This window comes from Rutidosis leptorrhynchoides, chromosome 3 (genome assembly GCF_046630445.1).
Source record: "Rutidosis leptorrhynchoides isolate AG116_Rl617_1_P2 chromosome 3, CSIRO_AGI_Rlap_v1, whole genome shotgun sequence".
In the NCBI taxonomy this organism is placed as follows: domain Eukaryota; kingdom Viridiplantae; phylum Streptophyta; class Magnoliopsida; order Asterales; family Asteraceae; genus Rutidosis; species Rutidosis leptorrhynchoides.
In genome coordinates, this window is record NC_092335.1 from 66,630,728 (window position 1) to 66,655,193 (window position 24,466).

Sequence of the window (24,466 nt, forward strand, 5' to 3'; positions counted from 1 at the left end):
TAAATATTTATTTGAATATATATGATAAGTTGGAATATTAATTGTATGAATAACTTGCGACGTATATTTAAAACGTGTTTATGAATGTTGAAAATATATATTAACTTGGTCATAAAACAATTTGTTATTATATATATATATATATCAACAAATAGCGAGACAATGATTTATAGAAGTAAATGACCAAAACACTCGAAAGTTTAAGATACACTTTGAATGATATAGTTTATTGATAATTTAAGACTATATTTTGACAAAGGTACGAGTCACAAAACGTAAATTGCGAGTTTTCTAAGCGTACGAAAATGCGTTCGAGAAACCGAAACCGGGACATAAGTCGAGTGACAACGTACGAGTCATTGGAACAAAAATTACAAGTCAACTATGCACATGAATTTAATATAATATATAATTAATTATTTAAATTATATATATTATATATATTATATTTAATTATGTCGACAAACAAGAAAACAAAAAATATGTGAGCTGGATCTGACGACCATGCGATCGCATGGGAAATAGGCATAAAACCCAGGCGAGTGCATGAGCTCATGCAAGTGCATGAGATTTGCACTAAAATCCCATGCACTCGTATGGGCATCAGAATCAGGAATTATGGTTATAAATACCTGGTTTCTTGCGCATGTTTTTTTACACATATTACTCCGTAAGTATTTATTTATTTATTATTATTATTATTATTATTATTATTATTATTATTATATTATTATTATTATTAAGATTATTATTATTATTAATCTTAATATTTTTAGTAATATTATACATAAAATATTACGACGAGGTCATGAGCGTGTCACTTTCAAAACAAGCTTCAAACGGGATAGAACTAAGGAAATTATGGGTTATAGCTATGGAGGTTATGGGTAATGTTCATGGGTATTGTTCGAAAGTCAAACCTAGTATTTATCATCTCTGTTGTGTCTACGTACTTTCCTACAATATTGAATCTCAATATTGATACGTGAGCATTCATATCTTATCTTTTATATATTAATAGTGTATACATGTTTAGTGCTCGAGTATATATTTATACATGGTTGTATGCTAAATTTCGTCATTAAACAGTTTATAATGAATCACGAATTAAATACATATATTACTGGTAAAAGGTATATGATATACATGTTTTCGGAAAGCTGGCGAAAAATCAATAACTTTTCATTTAGAAATCGCGTAATTTCGATGAACGAATCAAAAGATATGGTCAACTGTATTATAATTGACGTTAATTGGAATTGCTTTTGAATCTGCAATTAATATTTAAACAACCTGTTTATGAGATTGATAAAATACTACTAGCCAAGTAAATGAATCCTTATATAAGGCACGTCTCGTTTTGTTGAACAATTGCCAAAATTGACTTTTTAAAATGACTTTTGATAACTTTTGTATGTCGATCTCGAGCATTAGGATTGTGATACACTATAACCCAACCTAGTTTATTAGACATGTATTGACCAACATATGTTCTCTAGGTTGAGATCTACGGTTAATCTTGCATTCCGAGTTACGGTCAGTTTTTGATGAATGACCTTATGTGCTGCTAAGGTGCGTTTCATTTGCTCCCTTTTTAATTGCTTTTGCAATATATATTTTTGGGCTGAGAATACATGCACTTTATTTTAAACACAATGGATACAAGTACATACTAAATTCTACACTGAGTTTGAACCGAAAATCCCTTAGCTTTGGTAACTAGTAACTGCCGGTTATAAGAACTGGTGGGCGAGAGTAGTAGTATATGGATCCATAGGGCTTGATATCCCCGTCCGAGCTAGAGCGCTAGCCTTTTAACGGATGTATGCTATTTGAGAAGCGTACACATTGGTTTGCGTGTATTATTAAAGATGATTATACAAAAGGGTATAAAATATATATACGTTAAGTTTAGTTACCAGGGTGCTCAATTTCGTAGAATATTTTGATAAACGTTTCTGGATGAAACAACTGAAAACTTGTGATTCACCTTTATATACAGATTATGCGCAACATTAAAACTATGAACTCACCAACCTTTGTGTTGACACTTTTAAGCATGTTTATTCTCAGGTTTCTAGAAGTCTTCCGCTGCTTGCTTATATGTGATACAAGCTATGTGCATGGAGTCATACATGCTTTATTCAAGAAAACTTTGCATTCACAAAATCATCACCGTGTATCTTATTTTGACTTCATTGTCAACGGATGTATTATGGTAAACTATTATTTATGGTGATTGTCTATATGTAGAAATCATAAAACGTTGAAAATCTTAGAAATTGATATTCATTTATTGTGTACCTTTTGAAAAGAATGCAATGTTTACAAAACGTATCATATAGAGATCAAATACCTCGCAATGAAATCAATGAATGACGTGTTCGTCCATATGGATTTGGAGTGATCGTCACATATATGGTGTTTGAAATGATCACTTCCTAAGTAGTAATCTAGTGTCGGGACCTAGGTTGGTCAAATTAGTGTAAAGTGCAAATTGGGTTAACTTGTACTTATTAGTGTGGGTTTGAATTACCACTCGAAGTGGTAATCGGATTGAGCTCATTTGGAGATAAATGGGCGGGTCAAATGAGCAAGGTGAGATCCCTCGACTAAGGGATGTGAGTGTTGAGTTCTCTTTTAGAGAGTTGTTATTTATATGTATTGTACCTATATGTGTATTATAGGTAAAGGTTTGCTCGGTTGCGTTTGGAGGCGATTTACATACGTGACTTGTGCGGGATTTCCAAGGTGAGTGGGATATTTATGCATGTATGTATATAGTATATTTATTTGTATGCTATGGCATAAACCACGGAGCCGGTAGTGCCATAGTATGTACGAGTGTACTATGATGTGAACCACGGAGCCGGTAGCATCATGGTACGTGTATTGTAGTGTGAGCCACAGAACCTGTAGCACTATAGTATGTGTGTTGTAGTGTGAACCACAGAGCCGGTAGTACTATAGCACGAGTTGTTAAGGTGTAAACCACGGAGCCAGTAGCGCCTTAATGTGAGTATGACTCGAGTTGTGATGTGAACCACGGAGCCGGTAGCATCAAAGTGTGAACCACGGAGCCGGTAGCACTATAAAATGAGGTGTGAACACGGAGCCGGTAGCACCGAAGTGTGAACCACGGAGCCGGTAGCACTATAAAGGAGTATGACTCGAATGCGTAGTGACGTGAACCACGGAGCCGGTAGCGTCATAGCATTACGTATGGTGTGAACCACATAGCCGGTAGCACCATGACGCGTTTATGGTTAACCATATAGTTTGTGTATGTTTTGTAGTGTAGCATATTATATTTTGGAGTATATGCTATTGTTATTGGAGGTTATTAGCTTTATACTTGGAGTTCGTATGCTAATATTATATTGCTAGCATGTTTGTGGTATGTGAGTAAGTGGTTGCAAGTAGGTATATTATATATGCATGTGTATACTTATTGCACTCACTAAGCGTTAGCTTACCCCTCTCATTGTTTACCTTTTTACATGTATTGTGATTGTAAAGCTAGCTAGTCGTTAGACTATATTTGTAGGAGCGCTTGGGCTCGATGGGGTGGCTTTCGGAGATTTGGACGCGGATTGGGGATTTGGTAGTCCCCGGGATTATGCTCTTGGTATTGGGTTGGGTTATTGAGTATTAACCCGTGTTTTGTGTAATTGGGTCATTGTTACAAATGATTTGGTAATGTGTCCTTTGTGTACCAAGGGTCATTATAAGTTGTTGAACGTAACGTTATGAAATTATGTTTTTGTTAAAACAGAGTTGGAAATGTTATGTATTATGAACGCTACATTAGGACCTAACTTATATAAAAAAAATGTGCTTCGTTTTTGGAAAACGGAATTGGGGTCGTTACATACATAATATGATAACAGAAGATAACAAGCGTGCAATGTGTCCACTCGAGAAAGATTATCTTCCGGTTCGTCGTCCGCGAAGAACAATCTGTAAGTAACCAGAGGGGGTGAATAGTTACTTAGTGTAATTTTGAAAACTTTTTCTGATTTAGAGCTTGAGATTACTATAGTGTGATTTGAATAGTTTATTCACAAGTATAATAAATATGAAGATAAGGGATAAGAGAACAAACACGGAGATTTATAGTGGTTCGGGAAGATGTTAACTAATCTTCCTTAATCCACTCCTCAATTCTAGAATTGAGAGTTAGTTTCACTATGATGCTTCAAACTCGGTGGAGTGTCCGGATACAACACTAGCTCCTTGATAAGCCGCAACTTATGAACTCTTACGTCCCTTTGAAGAATTTACAATCACCAAATGCTTTTACCACAAGATCCTAATGCTACCACTAAGTGAAAACCTCACTTATCTACTAGATCCCTTTAAGAAGATAATTTACAAGTAATCTCACAACTAAGTTTACAATCACTCTTGCTTGAATCACTCTAAATTGATTACAATAAGATTTTAATGATATCAGTAAATGTAAGTGCAAGAAGTGAGTCTTCAAGTGCTCCAAGGTTTGGCTTTTATAGGCAAGAGAAATTCAAACCCGGATGTCTGCGGCTCACCCCACGGTCGACCGTGGGTCGACCGTGCAGTTCTAATATCTGAATTTTGTAGCCATTTGAGATCTTTAACTTTGTCTTTTTCCCTTATTAGATGGCTGCAATTAGATGCCAAAAGCATCTGAAAAGACCTGCACTACCCCTTTTGTATTTGAAGCATTCTTTGAAGTTGACCTTGGCTTGAAAGAGGAAAGTCACTTTGTACTAGAGGTGTGTCATTGATTTCCTTTTAACGCAAATGCAGAATTTTGATCACATGACAACTATAAGCTTCCAAACTTCAAATCACAAGTCTTTAACCCTTTTGTCAACATTAGTTTTGCAAGTATGTGCTCTCATTGACTACTTGCAAGCTTCCAAATTAGACTAACTTGTTTTTATATGAAGACTTTTGGGAGTTGACACTAAACTCTTATTAAACTCATGATTAGTGCTTAATGGTTAATCAAGTGGAGAGCATCTCTTTAATTGAGACTTAATGACCATCTTTAAGTTTTATTACTTTTAATTTAGATTTAAAAATACACTTTGAAAAAAAAAACTTTTAGCCATACTTGAATGTTTAACATAAATCATAAGCTAAAAGTGTCATTAAGGTGTCATTAAGTGTGATTAATCAAGATTAGTATTTTAGTGACCAAAAGTCATTTGAATATGAAGGAGGCAACTATTCTAAGCATGTTTAAATAAGTTTTGTAAATTATAGATGCCCCGAAGTAGTCAAACATTTTTCAATCAAAAAATCGAACAGGAGAAACTGCGGTCGACCCACGGCTGACCGTGGAGTCGACCGTGTACCTTGTTTCGAAGAATCAAGATACAGGTCATCCGCGGTCAGACCTGCGGTCGACCGTGGACCGACCGTGCTCCTTCAGTATGTTTTTAAATGACTCTTTTGACTCAACGATTTTGTGTATTGGTCGTTTGCTAGAGATTGTGTAGGCTTGTGAACTTGTGTTGTTTTATATGTTTATTTAAGCACACAAGACTTGGTGTCATCATCAAAACAAAGTGGTTAACATTTGAATATTAATATTGGATCACTAACCAACACAATCTAAGAGACTTAATTTTGAAATTCAAATGGATTATGAAATACCTGATTCGAGTACACATAACCTACTACGATATATACTTATCGAACACATTTGAAATCTTTCACCTAATTATCGTGTTCGACAAAATCTAGTAAGCGGACCTTCAAACAATCAAGAGGCGGGACCTTCTCGCATTCCCGATGACGAGGATGAAGAAGTCGAACAAGAGTTCGACGAGGAATCCGAAGACGAGTAGTTTTATTGTATTTTTTCAGTTTTAAAATAATGTTTTTATGTTGATTTATAACGTATGAAATGCTGCTTAGTTACAAGTTTTAATGTAATGTTATTTATTTTTTAGTTTAACGAAAGTAATTTTTTTGAATAAAAAAATTAATAAGATCTATAAACTGAAAAAAATAACACTTTAATTTTGAGTATAATAATGCTCTGTACAAAACTAATTCATTTAGCTTTTTCGAAAAATAAAATAAAATATATGATGTATTATCTTTTTTAAATATAATAAAAACCACCACAAACGGCTAATTAGGCTTTATAGTAGAAAAACGGGAGTCATTTTGTCATTTAGCGAAAGTGGAAGCTCCAGGCCACCTCAATACCTCAATACCTTTACACCCATATATTTGGTTGAATCCTATTGTGTTTTGATTTGAAGTTAGGTTGTTTGCTAGTTTTTGGCTTAGACTAGACTGCTTTAATGGTGTCGGGTGCAATGAAATGTGATGAGTTTTTTTTGTGAGGTAAAATTGTAATGTGATAAATGTGAGAAAACGATAAATAGTAAAAATGAGGTTATGAGGTATAATGGGGAGTAGATCATATGTTTTTTTTTTTCTATTAATGTTTGAATATGATTAGTCATTTTTATTTATTATGGAAGAATCTGATTGGTGGAGAACTATAATACGTTCATGATGTATACCGTGATCCCATCAATAACGCCACCATTTTTTCCTACATCATGCTGCATTAGAGACGTGACGGTGACATGATGTTCTCAATAACAATTCATCACACATCGATAAAGATAGTCTCATCTCTTGATTGGTTGTGAGTCGTAGGTTGATTTGAACGGTCTTTTTGCTCTTCCTATGTGTTGTCTTTTGTTTTGTTTTGGGTTATTTTACATTGGATGAAAGTTTTCATTTTGTTGGTGCTTCGTGTTATAAAGGAAACAAAATTTGTTAAATGCTATACATACAATCTTTATATAGTTTAAGGTTTGATAAGCTTTAAAGATATGGATATAGAAATTTACTTATTGTGCTAGTTAGTAAATCATTAACAATTTAGAATTAAGAAAATTTATGCATACTCTTCTTAAAGCGTAAATAAAATAACGGCGTAAAGAAATTCTAAACTTAGCACTATTAAAGGATATTATTCTGTTTATAACCGAAAATAATATTAAACACAGATCCTCGTTTCACAAAATTATAAATACTTTATTCTTAATTGTATTATAATCCGAGTTTCACTGTCATAATCGTGTAGGCTTTGCATAAATCTTCATTGAGATGGGTGTCTTTAATAATTAATATATTATACAAATACACAAGTTTTAGAAATCAACATAAATATTGCTAAGTGGTCATACTTTATTGAAAATCGAGTATCACATATCATATCATACCATCATACACCATACATATATTTTATTTAATTATTATTATTATCTTTATATACTAAAACCCCCCAAATTTTTGTAGTTTCAATTTTATCGAATTATCGTTTTGAGTTTGCGTTCACACTATAAACGGTCCCTCAAATTCGGCTCAATTTACACAACAGCACTTTTACAGGGGTAGAATACGTAAATATATAATTTTATTAAAATAAAAGAAACTAATTCCACCTGAATTTTTAACGGGCCCTAACTTTTCGCTCGGTTTGAGTTAAATTTTTCGAAACCACCGTTCAACTCGAAAAAATCTGACGAGCACAACGCGACTAACTATACGCGGAACGGACATCGTTAAAAAAATACTAAATAACGGGCCATATATTCTCGCTCGGTGCGAGTTAAATTTTTCCGAGACCACCGTTCAACTCGAAATAATTTTACGAACACAATGCGACTAACTATACGCGAAACGACCATCGTTTAGAAAATACTAAATATTTCGAGCTATGTTTCATACATACACATACACGTTCAACAAACAACACAACATACTAGATATATTAGGTACCAAACAACGTATATCCAAATTCGACCGCGAGTTGAATACAACCGCAGCAACGCGCGGTCGAATTTTTTTTCTAGTTACATACTAATACCTATGAAAAACTTGGTCGTTTAATCAAGACCAAAACGACAATAATATAACCCCTTTTCACACTTGAATTTTCATCCTTCCCCCCTCAACTATAAACACCTTACAAAAACTACCCCAAACTTCAGGGGGTTAACCCGACAATTTTGTAAACTAAAATAAAAACTTCACCTAAAAACTTCGACAACCCGTATCTTCCTCATCGCTTCGAGTTAAATTTCACCGACCACACCGTTAAACTCGAAATATTTTTGTGAACAAAACGAAACTAACTACATTCAAAACAGGCACTTTTTAAAAAAAAAATTAAACATAACAACATCCCGTATCTTTCCGTTTGCCGTGAGTTAAATTTTTCCGACGACATCGTCGTACTCGAAATAATTTTATGAACAAAACGATAAAAAATACGTTCGAAACGGACACTTTTTAAAAAACGCTAAACACAACGACAGCTCCTATCTTCCTGCTCGCCGCGAGTTAAATGTTTGGGAAAATGGATTCAAAATGCATTGAACTTACACCAAAATCCTATTGTATGCATTTAACTTTACGACCTTCTATTGTATGCATTGAACTTTCTATTTCCACCTATTGTGTGCATCCTTTAACTTGACCATCCGGTAACAGGTAAGTTGCTATGATTTTTTGCCAAATCACATAAATAAATTCTAACATGGAAATTAAAAGCATAAAACCCATTCCAGTTCCCCCAAAATCAAACCCACGTCATTTCCCCCCAAATCAAAACCCTAACTCTTGAGCTTCAAAATCGAATCGATTACTGTATCTTCAAAGTTATTCTAGGTAATTTTATGTTGTATCTGACTGTTCTTTGTTCACTCGTAGTGTATCATCAAATTTTTAGCGTTTTATGTTGTTTATAACTGTTCATATACCTCAATTGCAGGATGGTTGGAAGTCCAACTCCTACACGTGGTTTTGATTTCGATGTACATCATAATGGTGCATTCAACTTCAAGCCACTAAGGTATGAAAATGGGACTGTTTTGCCCATCTTTATTGGTAAAATTGAATTTGATGAGTTTTGTGAGTTTTTAGAAAAGGAAACTGGGTCATTGTTTAGTGCTTTATACTTTATTTTACCTGGAACATCAATGGAAGAACTTGGTGTGGTACCTTTTGCAAATAACTCTAATATGCACATGTTGTTTGATATTGCTTTTGTCTATGGTAAGGTAGATATATATGTTGATTACTTCAGTGATGACTTAAGTGAATATATAATCAACCCTAATGATGTTAATGAGATGGATGTGGACAAGATAGATGTTAATGAGATAGAAGTAGGTAAGTTGGATGAGATATATGAAAATAAGGTGGACTACCAAATGGAAGACTTAGTTGACAGTAACATGGATGTTAATGAGATAGAAGTAAATAAGTTGGATGAGATTGGAAGTGAATATGATAGTGAGTCTGATAGTGACTACATAACTAGAGAAAGTGACATTGAAAGTGATACTGCCACTATAGATCACTTATCAGATGCAGAGGATGAGGTTAGAGAACTTAGAATTTGATAATGCTAAAAACGAACATATATTTCATAGCATTATTCCTCAAGAAAGACAAGCTTTTAGTTGCAATTGTTCTATTTACAAGTGATATTCGTTTAAATAATAAAAGGTGAAGACAAAAGACAGATTCGACGAATTGAAGACGCAAACGACCAAAAAGCTCAAAAGAACAAAAGACAATCAAAGAGGTTCAAATTATTGATAAGAAACGTCTCGAAATTACAAGAGTACAAGATTCAAAACGCAAAGTACAAAATATAAAATTGTACGCAAGGACGTTCGAAAATCCGGAACCGGGACCAGAGTCAACTCTCAACGCTCGACGCAACGGACTAAAAATTACAAGTCTACTATGCACAAGAATATAATATAATATATAAATAATTATATTAATTATTTATATTTTATATTTATATATAAAAAACCGTCGGCAGAGAAAGACTCCAAGATGTGAGCTGGAATTTCAAACTCCGCGACTCGCGGAGTTTGAAGGCCAAAATGGCCGCGAGTCGCGGAGACCCAAAATGAAAAAATGCCTATAAAGCCAACCGAATTCTGAACGCAAAATATATTCTATTTCTCTCTTCTCTCATATATACGATATATATATATATATATATAATTTTTATTTTAATTTTAATTTTAATTATAATTCTAATAATAAGGGTATGTTAGCGAATGTTGTAAGAGTGTAAGTCGAAATTCTGTCCGTGTAACGCTACGCTATTTTTAATCATTGTAAGTTATGTTCAACCTTTTTACATTAATGTCTCATAGCTAAGTTATTATTATGCTTATTTAAAACGAAGTAATCATGATGTTGGGCTAATTACTAAAATTGAGTAATTGGGCTTTGTACCATAATTGGGGTTTGGACAAAAGAACGACACTTGTGGAAATTAGACTATGGGCTATTAATGGGCTTTATATTTGTTTAACTAAATGATAGTTTGTTAATGTTAATATAAAGATTTACAATTGGGCGTCCCTATAAATTACCATATACACTCGATCGGACACGATGGGCAGGATATTTATATGTACGAATAATCGTTCATTTAACCGGACACGGGAATGGATTAATAGCCACTAGAATAATTAAAACAGGGGTGAAATTACATTCAAGGGTAATTGGTGTAATTGTTAACAAAGTAGTAAAACCTTGGTTTACACGCAGTCGATAACCTGGTGTATTCATTAAACAAAGTATTAAAACCTTGTTACAATTCGAATCCCCAATTAGTTGGAATATTTAACTTCGGGTATAATAATAATTTGACGAGGACACTCGCACTTTATATTTATGACTGATGGACTGTTATGGACAAAAACCAGACGGACATATTAAATAATCCAGGACAAAGGACAATTAACCCATGGGCATAAAACTAAAATCAACACGTCAAACATCATGATTACGGAAGTTTAAATAAGCATAATTCTTTTATTTCATATTTAATTTCCTTTATTTTATATTTAATTGCACTTCTAATTATCGCATTTTTATTTATTGTTATTTAATCGCACTTTTAATTATCGTACTTTTTAATTATCGTAAGTTTATTTTATCGCACTTTTATTATTCGCAATTTCATTATCGTTATTTACTTTACGCTTTAATTTAAGTCTTGTATTTATTTTATATTTTACATTAGGTTTTAACTGCGACTAAAGTCTTAAAATCGACAAACCGGTCATTAAACGGTAAAAACCCCCCTTTATAATAATAATATTACTTATATATATATTTGTATTTTTATAAAAGTAAACTAATATAGCGTTGAGCTTTGTTTAAAGATTTCCCTGTGGAACGAACCGGACTTACTAAAAACTACACTACTCTACGATTAGGTACACTGCCTATAAGTGTTGTAGCAAGGTTTAAGTATATCCATTCTATAAATAAATAAATATCTTGTGTAAAATTGTATCGTATTTAATAGTGTTTTCTGCTAAAATTAATAACTATTTTATATACACCTCGCATAACATCAAGTATTTTTGGCGCCGCTGCCGGGGAACACTCTTAAACGCCGGAAGCGCAACGCTAATATAAAAAAAAAGATTTTTAGTTACTTTTATTAAAAGTCGTTTTTGTAAAAATACGTTTTAAAAATTCGAAAATATAAAAAGAAAAACAAAAATATAAGTATTTTTAAGATTTTGTTAAATATTTAAGTTTTATAAGTTTCTTTATTTTTATTTTAGTTTATAAAAATATAAGTGTTAATATCTTTTATTTAAGAAAAAAAACAGAAAACAGAAAAAAAAAAATAAATAAATAAAGAAAAACGCGTTGAAGATAAAACTTGTCAGCTGAAATTCTGAACCCCGCGACTCGCGGGGTTTTCTTTATAAATTACCGCAACTCGCGGAGGCTACCTGACACACGGACAAAAACCCTAATCCTGCATTAATTACGGGTTATTATTAATTATAATTATTATTTAAACCTAATTATTATTATTATTATTATTATTAGTTTTATTTTTACTTTTACTTTTTATTTAATTTATATATTTAGTATTAATTAGTTTTATTGAATTGTAAAATTAATAGTTTTATAAAATAATAATATAAAAATAATATTTTTATAAAAATTGTACTTTTTACAACTTTTTGTATATTTTTATATTTTGTCCCTTTTTAATCGTTGTAGCGTAATATTTGTATTTTTAGCTCATATTTAATTTTAAACTTAGTTTTTGCTATAGTTATTTTTACTCCTAGATTTTTAGGCTTTGCCGTAGAATTCCTTAAGTGCTTTTTCTTTAGACTAAGATTTAGGTGCTTTAGAATTTTGCGACGCCATTTTAAGTTTTAGTTTCTTTTTAAGTTATTTCCATTTGGTATTTAGTTTTTCCTGTAAGCTTTAATATTTTTAGACACCTTTTACTATGTACCAATTGTCATTCCAATTAGTAATTTCAATTTGCGATTATAATTTTAAATTAGTTGTAGTAATAAGGTTAGGTTAGTCAAGTATTTTTAAGTTTTTATAAGTTTCTTTTATTTTTCCGTCACCTTTTATTTTTCAACCATTTTTTCTTTTTCGACCTTTTGCGACGAACTCTTTTTCTCTCTTATTTCTCGCCATTCTAGTTTTTAGGACTTAGAATTTTTTCTACTTCTTATCTAAATTTCTTAAAATTACGAAAATTTATTTTAAGTGGTTAAATTAATAGACATCAAAATTTTCTGGTTCGTAGTAATAGTTGGATTTGTACGTGGACCGGGTTATTGGAGCCAAACAGTCCTCAATTATATTGAGACCAAACGAATCCTGCCCCTCTGCTGCATCTTTTGGCTATTCGAAACGTGGGCAAAATCAGAAAAGTCTATTAATTGGATAACTTATTATAATTTTTCTTTCCTTTTAAAAACTAATAGGATATTCAGTGAATGCACCGAGCAAGACGTTCATCACCTTTTGTACGTTCACCACCTGTAACTAGATCAAGACATTTAGCAAATATAACCGCCGTTGATTTTTCTTTAGAATCGTCATCTAGTCAACCAAGTACTTCAGTTCAAATTTCCGATAATCCATTTTTTGAACCCGACCTCACAATTGAGAATCCGGAAAATATTCAGGAACGGTTCGTAGATCCTGAACCATTAAACTTTCCTCCGGAGCCACCAATCATTCAAACAGAGATTGTTGAGGAACGAACTATTAAATCAGAATCATCTAGTGATACCGATTCAACAAATTCAATTATGGAGAATCTGGAACCTTTAAGTATGGAAGACCGAATGAGAGCTAAACGCACTGGCCAAGGTCACGCAATTACTCATCCAGACATTAATGCGCCAGATTATGAAATCAAAGGACAAATTCTACACATGGTGACTAATCAATGCCAATTTAGTGGTGCGCCGAAGGAAGATCCAAATGAACATCTACGTACCTTTAATAGGATCTGCACACTATTTAAAATCCGAGAAGTGGAGGATGAACAGATATATCTCATGTTATTTCCCTGGACTTTAAAGGGAGAAGCCAAAGATTGGTTGGAATCGTTACCTGAAGGGGCGATCGATACATGGGATGTTTTAATTGACAAATTTCTTAAACAATTCTTTCCTGCATCTAAAGCCGTAAGACTTCAAGCAGAAATTGTTACTTTCACACAGAAGCCAAATGAAACTCTATACGAGGCGTGGACAAGATATGGAAAGTTATTAAGAGGATGTCCGCAACATGGTTTAGACACCTGTCAAATAGTACAAATATTCTACCAAGGATGCGACATCACTACAAGGAAAGACATAGATATAGCAGCTGGTGGTTCTATTATGAAGAAAACCGAAACTGATGCTTACAAAATTATTGATAACACTGCTTCCCACTCGCATGAGTGGCACCAAGAAAAAGATATCATTAGATCATCTAAAGCAGCTAGAGCCGATTCTAGCCATGACTTAGATGCCATTTCCGCAAAGATAGATGCTGTGGAAAGACGAATGGAAAAGATGACTAAGGATATTCACTCAATACGAATTAGTTGTGAGCAGTGTGGAGGACCACATTTGACAAAAGATTGTCTCAGTATTGAATTAACAATGGAACAAAGAGAGAATATTTCATACATAAACCAAAGGCCTGGAAATAATTATCAGAATAATTATCAACCGCCAAGACCAATTTACAATCAAAACCAGAATTATAACCGAAATATTCCATACAATAACCAACAAGGTCCTAGCAATCAACAAGTATCCAATAATACTTATAATCAGCAAAGACCGAATTTTCAAAACAAACCACCACAACAAACCGATGATAAAAAGCCGAATTTAGAAGATATGATGACGAAGCTAGTTGAAACTCAAACACAGTTTTTCACATCTCAAAAACAAACTAATGAACAAAATGCTCAAGCATTTAGAAATCAACAAGCTTCTATTCAAAATCTGGAACAAGAAGTAAGTAACCTAGCAAGGTTAATAGGTGAAAGAAAACCGGGAAGTCTACCTAGTGATACAAACGCTAACCCCCGGAATGAAACAGCTAAAGCCATTACCACAAGAAGTGGTACAACACTTAAACCACCTGAAATACCTGTAACTTCTGATGAAACTATTCCTACTCCACAAGAACCACAACCTGATCAAGATAAGGAAAAAGAACTGGTAGTTGAAAAGGTTAATGAAGATAACACAGTTAAGGATAAACCTTATGTTAAACCATACCAACCACCACTTCCTTACCCGAGTAAAATGAAGAAAGAAAAACTTGAAGCCGAGCAATCCAAATTCTTGGATATGTTTAAACAGATAAATGTAAATCTTCCTTTCATTGATGTGATTTCAGGAATGCCTAGATATGCTAAATTCTTGAAAGATCTAATCTCAAATAGAAAGAAAATGGAAGAACTCTCGGCTGTTACTATGAATGCTAATTGTTCAGCAGTGCTGTTGAATAAGATACCAGAAAAATTATCTGATCCAGGAAGTTTCACAATTCCATGTTTTCTGGGTAGTCTTAGTTCAATAGAAGCATTGGCAGACTTAGGTGCTAGTATAAATCTAATGCCGTATTCACTATACGCTAAACTAGACCTTGGAGAATTGAAACCAACCAGAATAAGCATACAACTAGCCGATAGATCAATAAAATATCCTAGAGGGATAATGGAGAACATGCTAGTTAAATTTGGTACTTTAGTATTTCCAGTAGATTTTGTTGTTTTGGACATGGAAGAAGATTCTCAAGTTCCTCTCATATTAGGAAGACCATTCTTAAACACGGCTAAAGCAATGATAGACGTGTTCGGTAAGAAACTGACCCTAAGTATAGAGGATGAGAGTGTTACCTTTTCAGTTGATAGAGCAATGCAACAACCACAATCTGCAGATGATACATGTTATTATATTCAAACTATAGATGCACATGCAGAATTATTAGAAGAATTTCCAGAATTACAAGGAACAGGAGAATGTTCTTTAGGAGAAGGTAATGAACCAATTGATGAAGCTGAAATGTTAGCTACACTTATAGCTAATGGATATGAACCAACAACAGAAGAAATTCAAATGCTAAAAGAAGAAGACAGATATCGATATAAATCATCGATAGAAGAACCTCCGAAATTAGAGTTAAAGCCACTTCCAAACCATTTGGAATACGCTTATTTACATGGTGAATCTGAATTACCTGTAATAATATCGTCTTCTCTTACTGAAAATGAGAAATCACAACTCATTTCTGTGTTGAAAGCTCATAAACCAGCCATTGCATGGAAGATTCATGATATTAAAGGAATAAGTCCTTCGTATTGCACACATAAAATCCTTATGGAAGAAGGTCATAAAACGTATGTGCAACGCCAACGAAGACTAAATCCTAATATGCAAGATGTAGTTAAGAAAGAGATTATTAAACTGCTAGATGCAGGTTTAATTTATCCAATCTCTGATAGTCCATGGGTAAGCCCAGTTCAATGCGTGCCTAAGAAGGGTGGCATGACTGTCATTACAAATGAGAAAAATGAGCTTATTCCTACTAGGACTGTAACAGGATGGCGTGTATGTATTGATTATAGAAAATTAAATGACGCCACAAGAAAAGATCACTTTCCCTCACCTTTCATAGATCAAATGTTGGAAAGATTAGCCGGAAATAGTTACTATTGTTTTCTAGATGGATTTTCCGGATATTTTCAAATTCCAATAGCACCCGAAGATCAAGAGAAAACCACTTTCACGTGCCCTTATGGTACTTTTGCTTACAAACGCATGCCATTTGGACTTTGTAACGCCCCTGCAACCTTTCAAAGGTGTATGATGGCGATTTTTCACGACATGATAGAAGAATGCATGGAAGTTTTCATGGATGACTTTTCAGTCTTCGGTGATACATTTAAATCATGTCTAGTTAATCTGGAACGAATGCTAATTAGATGCGAACAATCAAATCTAGTACTTAATTGGGAGAAATGCCATTTCATGGTTAAAGAAGGCATCGTTCTTGGACATAAAATTTCAAAAGAAGGAATTGAAGTGGATAGAGCTAAAGTAGATGTAATTGCTAAACTTCCACATCCCACCAATGTTAGAGGAGTTAGGAGTTTTCTAGGGCATGCCGGTTTTTACCGACGTTTCATAAAAGATTTTTCTAAAATTGCCACTCCTATGAATAAACTCCTAGAAAAGGATGCTCCATTCATCTTTTCAGATGAGTGTATCAAATCTTTTAATATTCTTAAAGAAAAACTCACTAATGCGCCGATCATGATAACACCAAATTGGAATCTACCATTTGAACTAATGTGCGATGCAAGTGATTTTGCAATGGGAGCCGTTTTAGGACAAAGGATTGAAAAACGATTTCAACCTATATATTATGCTAGTAAGACATTACAAGGAGCACAAACAAACTATACAACTACTGAAAAAGAACTCCTTGCTATTGTCTTTGCTTTTGACAAATTTCGATCATATCTCGTTCTAGCAAAAACGGTGGTCTATACCGACCATTCTGCTCTTAGATACCTATTTTCAAAACAAGATGCTAAACCAAGATTAATCCGTTGGATCTTACTCTTACAAGAGTTTGATATTGAAATCCGAGATAAAAGAGGAGCAGAAAATCTCGCCGCTGATCATCTTTCTCGTCTTGAAAATCCCGAATTAGAAGTTCTGAATGAATCGGCCATACAAGACAACTTTCCTGATGAATATCTATTGAAGATAGATTATAAAGAAATCCCATGGTTTGCAGACTATGCAAACTACTTAGTTTGTGGATTCCTTGAAAAAGGATTATCGTACCAAAGACGAAAGAAATTCTTCAGTGATATAAAACACTATTTCTGGGAAGATCCACATCTGTTTAAAAGTTGTCCCGATGGAATAATACGCCGATGTGTATTTGGAGATGAAGCTAGTAAAATTTTAAACCATTGTCACACAGGACCAACAGGAGGGCATTATGGGCCTCAACTAACAGCAAGAAAAGTTTATGAAGCTGGATTCTATTGGCCTACAATTTACAAAGACGCACACCTTCTTTGCAAATCCTGTGATGCATGTCAAAGGGCCGGAAAAATAAGTCAACGTGATGAAATGCCACAAAATGTCATCCAAGTATGTGAAGTATTTGACATTTGGGGTATTGACTTTATGGGTCCATTTCCAAAATCTCATAATAATCTATATATACTCGTAGCCATTGATTATGTATCTAAATGGGCGGAAGCACAAGCTCTCCCAACTAACGATGCACGAGTTGTAGTCAATTTTTTAAAACGTCTTTTTGCAAGGTTTGGAACACCGAAAGCTTTAATAAGTGATCGGGGTACTCATTTCTGTAATAATCAACTTGAGAAAGTTCTTAAAAGATATGGAGTAACTCATAAAATCTCCACCGCATATCATCCACAAACAAGTGGACAAGTTGAAAATACCAACCGAGCTTTAAAACGTATTCTAGAGAAAACCGTAGGATCAAATTCGAAGGAATGGTCCATTAAATTGGAGGATGCACTCTGGGCTTTTAGAATAGCCTACAAAACTCCAATTGGAACCACACCTTTTAGACTTGTTTATGGAAAAGCATGTCATCTTCCAGTAGAAATTGAACACAAAGCATTTTGGGCTTTGAAGACATGTAATCTTGATTTACATGAAGCCGGACGTCTACAATTAAGTCAACTAAATGAATTAGAAGAATTAAGACATGAAGCATACGAAAATTCGTTAATCTATAAAGAAAGAACGAAGAAATGGCATGATAAAAGAATCAGAAGTTCAAAAGAATTTAAAGAAGGAGACAGAGTTCTTCTTTTCAATTCACGATTCAAGCTATTTCTTGGAAAATTGAAATCAAGATGGTCTGGACCATTCATAGTCAAAAGAATTTTCCTATACGGAAAGATAGAATTAATAAATTCAAATGGGATTAAATTTAAAGTTAATGGTCACAGAGTTAAACATTACATACATGGTCTGATGGAAGTCGACAACGAAGTTAATCACAATTTCGATACCACAGCTAACTAAGTGTGGGGAGAATCAAGTCTTTAAAGGATAATATGTATTTCTGTTAGAGTTAGATTGTCTGTTTTCGTGTAGTTCTCGAAAATGGAACCCGAATGGTCTTTCCCTAGCAGACCCTAAAGAACTAGTCTTCTCCCCCCATTCTGAATTTTTATTTTTTTTTAGGTTTTTACAAAATGAAGACTGCCTGTGAACTAAACCATGGTCTAATGCTACACGCTTTGATCACTAAACGTAATAATGACATACTCCCGAGTGAAATAGTATCAGTAATCAGAGAAAGAATGGACGGAGTTAGAAAAGAATCCAGATGCGAAGATAATAAGTTACAATTTGGTAAAGGAAAATCAAAATCCGCAGCGAAAAGAAGAGCACGACACCTAGAAAGATGTCACAAATGCGGAAAATGGTCACATGGAGGTAAATGTTCAAATAATCAAACCTATTCAAATACCGAATTTGTTACTTTATGCAGAGACGGACCGTTCATATGTTTAGAAGAAAAGACACTGAATGCTCGAGGTTACGCCTATGTAGCCATGGAAAACCAATTAAACCGACTATCTTATGAATGGGATAGATCATATAACTAAGAAATCTATTTCACAGGTATGTCTGTACAGTTTTTATTTTTATTTTTATTTTTAACCTTTTGATAATAAACGCTAATTTGTTCGCTAAAAAGTATTAAATTGGTATTGAATAAAATTAGGTTTGGCGACCGAAATTATTGATATCATTCAAAAATTTATTACATCACTGCGAAATTTAACGTTTATTCTTAAGGTATAAATATCTTTAAACAATCAACCCAAAATATTTCAAAAATTCGTCATGAGTTAAATTAGGTCTTGGAACCGAAATTACTTTACCGAAAAGAGGGGCGAATATTTTTGATAATATTTGATTGATTAAAGTGGGATAAAAAGACAAAAAGATTTTTAATTTTTTTTTTACCATGTTTTTATAATTAATATTTAAATCTTAAATTAATATTGTAAACTTTGTAAAAACAATATATTTAAAATTGTAAATATTTGAAAAATTAATATAAGTTTGGTGTGAATTTATAATATGAATTTTTAAAAATTAAGTTTGATATGAATTTATAAATTTTTAAAATATTAATTTTTAATTTTATGCATTTCAAATTTTAAGTTTGGTATGAATTTTTAATATTAATTTTGAATTTTATATTTAAGTTGTGTGAATTTAAAAACAAAAATTTACTTTATCTCATTAAGTTAAGAATATGATTTTTAAAATTCGTCGTAAGTTGAAGACTAGGTCTTTGAACCGAAATTGCTTTACCCGAGGGAGGGACGAGAACTTTTATTATCATTATTTTTAATTTTATTGAATTAGAGTATGCCAAAAACATTAAAAAAAAAAACCCAAAAATCTTAGCTTTTAAAACAATCGCTACTAAAAGACAAATTTCAAAATTTTGTCGAAGGACGGACTAGGACATCGATCCGAAACGACCTCGTCCTAAATAACAAGGGAAACAAAATTTTAAAATTAAATACTTAATTGTTTTATAAGTTAAAAATTATAAAAAAAAAAAAAAGAGCAAACTCCGCGACTCGCGGAGTTTGAAAGAGAAATCTCCGCGACTCGCGGAGGGACCAATTTACAGAAAAAAAATATAACGCAAGAACTGATCAGTTTCACACACCCAACTCAAACAAACAGCGAGAAATACTCCGAAAAACCACCCAAAAACACCCCAAAATCACAATTTTTAACCGTTAATCACCAAATTTTTTGCTAAAATCATGTTGAGAAGGATGCTATCTAAGAATTACTCAAGAAAAACGGTAAATTTCTACACCTAAACACCATTTAATCCGAAATTTGGTGTTCTTGAGCTATTTTTTCCCCAATTTGATTTTGATGCTTTTTAATGTAATTAAGCTTAAATTGTTTATGTATTATGCTTGTATAACCTAGATTGATGCTGTTTAACATGATTAGAAGCCTTAAACTTAAAATTTTGAGTAATCTAGGGTTTGTGTTCTTGAGCAAATTTGGGGCTTTTTGATATAAACAGGTTATGGCCGATTTTTGTCATGAATTGTTGCTAAAATAAGTAGTGTAACATGTTTAGGTAGTTAAATGATCCAAACTTTGAGCCTAAACATGATTTTGAGAATTAAAGTGGACTTTTTCAAGTCTAAAATTCATGAACTTGATTTTTGAAAGATAATGCCATTTGAGACTTGTTTAATTGCTAGTAATGATTATTTTGACATGTTATTTGAGTTGAATGCTTATGAACTTGGCGAACATTTTCGTATATGCTTATTTGAAAAAGTGTAGATTTGATGAAAATATGAAAATGAGCTTAAGTTTGATATAAATTGATAATGTCATTGTAATTATTTTGATTGATGATTTTGCTGACACTAATGCATATTTGGATGCACAAAATTTGTGTTTGATGTGTTTTGCAGAATGAAAGGGGTGAATCTTCATCCCAAGCCCGCAATGCTCCTGCTGAGAATTTGGAACAACAGGAGGTGGATAACTACTACAAGCAGGATGTACCTCATCCAGTCATGACTTTTTCCGATATGCACTTGGAAGAGTTGCACCCGAACCTGAGATTTGACAGACTTTGGATAGATTATCCAAAATATCAACGGGGTTTGCATACTCTTCATTCTAAGGTTGTTGAGGTACCGAGGGTCATAGAATGGGGACCCTTAGAAGCTGTAGAATTGGCCGGGCCAATTAGGGAATTACTTGTACAGAGGTATGGTAATTCTACTTTTAATGACTGGGTATGTTTATTCACCATACGTAGACCTGTATATAAAGTATGGTGTGAAGAGTTGTTATGTAGTATAGAGTTGAATGATCGGGTAGCTAGTTTAACCGATCGTTCTTTTATTAAATTTTTGTTAGGCGGTTCGATGCGCCACATGTCTTTACTGGACATGGCTCAGGCTTTACGTATATATACGCCTGAGGAGTTAGCGTCTGCCGATTGTAGAGGATTGATACTAAACGGTAGAAAGATAGATGAAAATTTTGATACACACGGTGTGTGGAGTCAAATGACAAGCCATCACCGTTTCAAAGGGGGAAATTACTCTTATTTGGATATAGATAGAGCCGAATTAAGAGTGATACATAGGTTTTTAGCTAATTCGATTACACAAAGGGGTAAAAACAAGGAAAAAGTAAATGAACAGGATTTGTTTTACCATATGTGTATTCGAGACCCACAAAGCGCTGTAAGTATACCATATTGTGTGGGTTATTATTTATCAGCTATGGTTCGGGGGATGCGACCACATAGCATAATAGGAGGTGGAATTTTTATTACTTTGATTGGTGAATATCTCGGTGTGGATATAAGTCGGGGGGGGATTATTAGTAGAAGAACCAGAACCCCGCGATACTATAGGTTTAAATGTATACCATGGTGCGAAAGTTTTGAAGAGGCGAAATAACGCCGCAGTACGATACCATGGTAGACATCCACAGGTGGAGAGAAACCAGCAGCAAGGTAATGTAGGAGGGGGGAATGAGATGCAAGAAATGCATAGGTTTATAGCTTCTCAGGAATACGAAAATGCTAGACAGAGAGCATTTGAAGATTGGCAAGTTCATCAGAACCAGATCATAGCTCATTGCCAACATATAGGTAGAAACTATATTCCTACACCGAAACCCGTCTTCCCTCCTTGGTCTATAGAGATGCAGCCACCATATCCTACGTATGACCCTGCCGAAGCATTCTATAGCACTTATGGTTATGCCTGGAACCCCTATTGGTACCAATATCATCCTTAGTTTACTTTTTATTTTTTATTTTATTTTGTAATTTGTAATTATTGATACGTTTAATACTTTTGTTAATATTGTAATCATTTTTATAATTATCTAACTTTTATTCTTAGATTTTAATAATTTTTGAATGTGGGGTAATATACCAAACTTCAAAAATATGTATATATGTTTGCAGTTTATCTTATGTACACAACAGGGTAAAACAACGCATTTTCAAAGACTGACATTAAGTTCAGCAAAAGCAACTAATTTTGACGACAAGATGCAAAATATATGTGAAATAACAACAAGACGGAATGAACAAATGATGTGCACCATTTATCATTCAGCAAACAAACGCCAATATATTTGGAAACTTTGGTAAAATTTAATCATTTTCACACTAATCACCCTCAATAATTTAAATTGTTACTGATTTCTTGCAAATGAGGGCATTGCAAGATCTTAAGTGTGGGAAGGGGTTAAATTCTTTCGGATTTTAAAAATTTTTACTTTATACACTTGGTTACCATTAAAAATACTAGTAAAGCAGTAGTTGTATTAGAATCTAGTGCTCTCTGATAATAAAGAACAGCCCTAGTCTTATATACTGACTACCCAATTCTAGTAAAATTTTTCAATAAAATGAATTCAAATCATGTTTATACATATTTATGAACGATAAAACTAGGTTTTAACACCGAAATTATTGTTATCTCAGAAAGAACATAAATTAAGAAACAAACTAAAATGTCAAAATTCATTTAAAATGGAATAGAGGACGATAAAAAGAAAAATAAAAAGCCAAGTGTGGGAAAATTTACCAAGTTATTTTAAACATATGTCACATATATCTGTAACAAATAACTGAAAATACTTTTGCTTTGGACTAAACTAAACTGTTTTACCCGATGAAAGAAAAGAAGAGATGGATCTACATGATGAATCAATTCCATCATTAAAAGGAAGTAAAGTCTTCCGAAAAAGAAACGTGCTTCTTGATTTAGGTCATGAAGTTGTCGTCCAGACCAGCTGTAGGTTGACGAAAAATCTAGAAAAGTCATCACTAAAATCAGTAGGAAATCCACGGACCTCAGCATTAAACAGGGTCGCCAACTGGTCAGATTTATCCTAACCATGAGAAGGATTTATCTCGTACAATGGGGGGGCACCATGAAAATTAGCTGGATAAGACTAATGAATCAGATCCCCAGAAAGGATAATCTCCTTAAAGATTAAAAATCATCTTTTAAGACTGATATTACTCAATCCTAGAGATTGACCTTAAAGATTGAGAATTACAAACTCATGGAATTCAATGATATCTAAACTCGAGCTTGAACGAGAAAATATTTTGATAAAAATTATAAACCGATTTGTTTTCTGAAAACCCTATTTTCAATGCGTTCATTACCATTGAACGTAAAATTCTAGGAATTCACCTGGAATTCATTAGGTCACCTGAACTAAATCGGGTGTCAACCGTAAGAACGGTGGTTGCATAGCATGGTCAAAGACAGGACCTTGTGCCAGGCCGAAAAATTATAAGGGTGAGCTTTACTATTGCTCCTACCAAGGATAGTAATTGCGTCCGACACATTATAGACCATAATCAAAAGCATGTTACGGGACATTGCCTTAACAGTTGCTTGTTCAACGCTTTCCTTTACAACCGGACGGTAGTTTACCGAAAGGTAATATACGGGACAAGTAAACTGGACGTGTTGCTTTCCAAATACAAGGTTAGCAAGTGGGTGACACAAAACCGCAAGTTTTGAGCTAAAATTTTCAAATCTGAAACCCACCAAACCCACAAAAATATTTTGCAAACACCGGTAAAGGGTTATTCCGGAAAACTTATCTAGGGTAAAAACTAGATTTAATTTTCAAAAGATCAAATGTTTTCATAAAGATCCAATTTCCTTAATGGATCTAATTTTTTATAGTCATGTGGGACTGTAAACCATATCGTTACTACCATTGTTTATACCGCCATATAGAAATCACTGATGTACAAAGTGTGAAGAATAAAGAAGTGATTCTAGTATTTCAAGACAATATTGCTTGAGGACAAGCAACGCTCAAGTGTGGGAATATTTGATAATGCTAAAAACGAACATATATTTCATAGCATTATTCCTCAAGAAAGACAAGCTTTTAGTTGCAATTGTTCTATTTACAAGTGATATTCGTTTAAATAATAAAAGGTGAAGACAAAAGACAGATTCGACGAATTGAAGACGCAAACGACCAAAAAGCTC